A 4,470-nucleotide genomic window follows, 5' to 3' on the forward strand; every position below is an offset into this window, starting at 1 on the left:
CCAAAATTGGATGTAGAGGGATTGGGGAAGGGTGAAAAAGATGAAGGGGTAGAAGAGATACAAACTTCTAGTTTTAAAATAAGTAAGCCACAAGGAGGTGGTATACAACACAGTGAATATAGTCAATTATATTGTGGTAACGATAACTTTGCATGGTGATAGTTAATAGACTTGTCATGGTGATTACATTGTAAAGTGCGTAAGTGTTAAATCACCATGTTGTACACCTGCAACTAATATAATATCATATGCCAACTATAGTTTAATTTTCTTATTTTAATCAGTTGTAGGATAGAGATACAACACCCATTGTTCCCTGACTCAAACTAAAAGATAAAGGAGTGGATGCAGAAAAAAAAAATCTTAAGAGAATAAAAGAAAAAAATCCATCAGGAAGAAAAGAGTCTATCTGTGTAATCCTTGACTTACTAACTCAAACATACAGAACCTTAGATCTGAGAGAAGGTGCTTCCATTATTCAGCTAGAGTCGTGAGCTTCTCTCAAAACCCTATCCCAACTTTCAAGTTAGAAAACAAGACAGCTACTCAGGAAATTGATACAATTTCCCCTCTGATGCTCTTCAATTGTTAACATAGACTTATCTTCAACATCTTATTTTACTCTGTTCATATTCTTTTTTTTAAATATATTTTATTGATTACACCATTACAGTTGTTCTATTCCCCCCCTTCAATCCCTTCTACCCGCACCCTCCCTCCCCCACCATTCTGCCCCCCTTAGTTTATAACCACGTGTCTCAAGTTCTTTGGATTCTATATTTCCCCCACTATTCTCGTCCTCCCCCCTATTTTCTACCTACCATCTATGCTATTTTCTGTGCCTTCTCCCCCCTTCTCCCCCTCCCACCCCCCTGTTTCTAACCCTCCATGTGTTCTTCATTTCTATGGTTCCACTCCTGATCTAGCTGTCCTCTTGGTTTGCTTTTGTTTTAGGTGTGGTTGTTAATAGCTGTGTGTTTGCTGTCCTTTCACTGTTCATATTTTTCATCTTCTTTTTCTTATATAAGTCCCTTTAGCATTTCATATAATAAGGGCTTGGTAATGATGAACTCCTTGAACTTGACCTTATCTGAGAAGCACTTTATCTGTCCTTCCATTCTAAATGAAAGTTTTGCTGGATAAAGCAATCTTGGCTGTAGGTCTTTGGATTTCATGACTTGGAATACTTCTTTCCAGCCCCTTCTTGCCTGTAAGGTCTCTTTTGAGAAATCCGCTGACAGTCTGATGGGTACTCCTTTGTAGGTGACTGTCCCCTTATCCCTTGATGCTTCTAGGATTCTCTCCTTCATTTTGGTCTTGGCTAATGTAATTATGATGTGCCTTGGTGTGTTCCTTCTTGGGTCCAACTTCTTTGGCACTCTCTGAGCTTCCTGGATTTCCTGGAAGTCTATTTCCTTTGCCAGACTGGGGAAGTTCTCCTTTATTATTTGTTCAAATATGTTTTCCACTCGTGGCTGTTTCTTTCCCCCTTCTGGTACCCCTATAATTCGGATGTTGGAACGTTTAAAGATGTCCTGGAGGTTCCTAAGCCTCTCCTCATTTTTTTGAATTCTCATTTCTTCATTCCTTTCTGGTGGGATGTTTTGTTCTTCCTTCTGGTCCATTCCATTGATTTGAGTCCCCGTTTCCTTTCCATCACTATTGGTTTCCTGTGCATCTCCCTTCATTTCAATTAGTTTAGCCTTCATATATTCCTCTAATTTGTGACTTTGTTCCTCTAATTTGTGACTATAATCTACCAGTTCTGTGAGCATCCTGATAAATAGTGTCCTGAATTGTGCTTCTGAGAGGCTGGCAATTTCTTGGTCACTTAGAGTTATTGGCTCTAGGACTTTGAGTTCTTCTTGTGCCATCTTTCAGGTTGTTCGTGCCTGTTCCATAGCAGGATCAGAGCCCTAAAATGTTCACTAGAACAGGGCAACTCAGTCGCTGGGTTGTGACGCTGCATGTGGGGGCGGGGTCAAAGAGCGACAATGGCTCTCACCGGTATTGCAGGGTAACTAAGTCGCTGGGTTGTGACGCTGTATGTGGGGGCGGGGTCAAAGAGGGACTATGGCATCCTGTCCGCCGCCTGCCGCCACTGCCCTCACCGGTGCCGCAGTCGCTGCCGTCACCTGGCCCACGTGTTTCGTCCCACTGCTTGCGAGTGTGCCACCGCCGTCAGCCCTCGCCCCCTGGGGCCTGCGTGGTCTGTCTCACTGTGCGCGAATATGAGCCTGCGGTCTGCCCCGCACCCCAACTGGTTCTCGTCTGCCTGCGCGCCTAGGTCCGGGGCCCTGTCCTGCCGACCCTGCTCGCTGCTGGCTCCGCCCCTCTTACCGTCGGTTAGATGTAGTCGGACTTCTGTATAATTCAATTTTCTATCCTTTGGTTGTGTCTTTGTTCCTCCAAACCTTTGTTTTATTCAAACTTGGTTGTGGGAGAAGGCACAGTGTTTCCACCTATGCCTCCATCTTGGCGGAAGTCTTACTCTGTTCATATTCATGCTAGTTAAACTTTTATATGATGTTCGTAACTATGTCATACCACTTATGAACCTAAAGCCTGCTTACAAACTTTTCAAGGATGCAGACTCCCTTCATTTCAATCACAGTAAATCCCTCTGACATTAACAGGAATTCCACATAAGTAGGAAAAGGATGAAAGAGATTTTAAAACTTATACTGCTGTAAAATATACTCCAATGTTCATTGGACCCCTTTATTCAGAGTTCAGTAAGTCAAGTGTAAGAAACTATATCCAACATGTAAATCTAAGTTAAATAAAAATGTAAAACACAAGGTCAATTTGAGGCAATTTTCTGAAGAAAATTCTTAAGATCAAATTTATCCAACAAATTCATATTCTAGCCAAATGTGATTTGAAACATCTTTATTAAGTCAGTTTATAAAAATTCACAATGGAATAGGTGTGGGCCCTGGGGGTGGGGCCCACTTGGGCCCCAGGGCTCAAAGCTGGCTCCAAAGCTGGCCCCAAGGCTGACTCGCTCCACACGCCCAAGCTGATGTTGCTGCCCAGAAGGCCTCTAGGCTGACCCCGCTGCCCCTCCTGCTGCTGCTGCTAACTGGCGATAGAGCCTCCTCAAATCCAAATGGCATCAGCCACAGCCTCACTGATCCAGAGTCAACTGCCCAGGAAAAGTGAAGGAAACATTTAAGAAAAAGAGATCCCCGAAATCAATCCATTCAACATACCACGGGCTCTTCCACCATGATGACAACCAACTCAAGCATCCTAAGAGCCAACAGCATCTTACAACCTGCCTCTCAGCCCTGCATCTACTAAACTACTCAACTCATGCAACCAACTCCCCAATCGACTACTGGACCCCTGGGCCCAGGCCCTGTCACTTACTGCCTTGACTTGAGAGTCCTTCAGCAAAGACCATGTTACAGGAGGCTTCGAAAGGTTTCTCCACAAAGCTTTGCCACGTCTTGGATGCAGTGAAAGACCAACATGGCTTTCTCTCCTTTCAGCATCGCAAGCCAGCTCATTCAGGTCCTCGCTTGGGGCCAAGGACAGCACCAAGAAACACCTAGAGACCGTCTTCCTCTCCCCCAAGGACTCTGCCCTTGTCCACCAGGCCCTGAAGGCCTTCATATCCAAAGGCTTCACCTCAGCCTCTCAGATCTTCCACAACCCAGACCTGGCCATATGGAACATTTCGTGAATGCCTGTCAGAACCTGTATGGCAGCCCCAGAGTCCAGGGGAATGACAGTAATGTTAACTTGGAGCTCATAAACATCAGGGTGGTGGAGATTAACCATAAGATCAGCAGCTGCTAGACAGCCTGCCCTCTGACTCTCACCTTGTCCTCTTCCACACAATCAACCCAAGTGCCAAGTGGAAGACCACATATGATCATACAAAAACCAAGAGGGAGCCCTTCCATTTCAAATCCTCTATGATAAATGTGTCCATGCTAATCAGCAAGAAGTACCTGGTGGCCCGTTTCACTGACCCAACATTAAAGGCCAAAATAGGGTAGCTGCAGCAGTCTCATAATCTGAGTATGGTGATCCTGATACCCCCGAACACGAAATAAAGTCTTGAAGATGTGGAGCGGACTCTCAACCCTTCTGTCTTTGAGGCCACCATGAGGAAGCTGGAGATGGCCAGCTAACAGCCCACTCTCCCAATGAGGCCTTATACCAAAGTCAGGTGCAACATGCCAGGACATGCCAGCAGTCCCAGAGAAGCTGGAGTTTTTTGGTCTTTTCCTACCAACTCAACCTGTGCAGGCTGACGGAGAACCTGGATCTTCAGATTTTCGCAGTGCCGCACCAGACAGTACTGGAGCTGACAGAGACCTGGGAATAGCTGGCTGCAGCCAGCACTTTGCTGATCTCTGAAGTGCAGCAGCCCTTCTCCTTCCTGCTCTGGGACCATCAGTACAGATTCCCTATCTTCACGGGGTGGGTGTATGACCCCAGGGCCTGAGACTTGCA

The 4,470-nt window shown here is 45.6% G+C and overlaps 1 pseudogene; it reads left to right on the forward strand.

Annotated features, from left to right (window-relative positions):
• The first annotated feature begins 3,318 nt into the window (after positions 1 to 3,318).
• Positions 3,319 to 4,470, forward strand: LOC118983199 (plasma protease C1 inhibitor-like; annotated as a pseudogene).

Source organism: Sturnira hondurensis, unplaced genomic scaffold (assembly GCF_014824575.4).
Source record: "Sturnira hondurensis isolate 20B ecotype Veracruz unplaced genomic scaffold, ASM1482457v3 Scaffold0002638, whole genome shotgun sequence".
Classification (NCBI taxonomy): Eukaryota; Metazoa; Chordata; class Mammalia; order Chiroptera; family Phyllostomidae; genus Sturnira; species Sturnira hondurensis.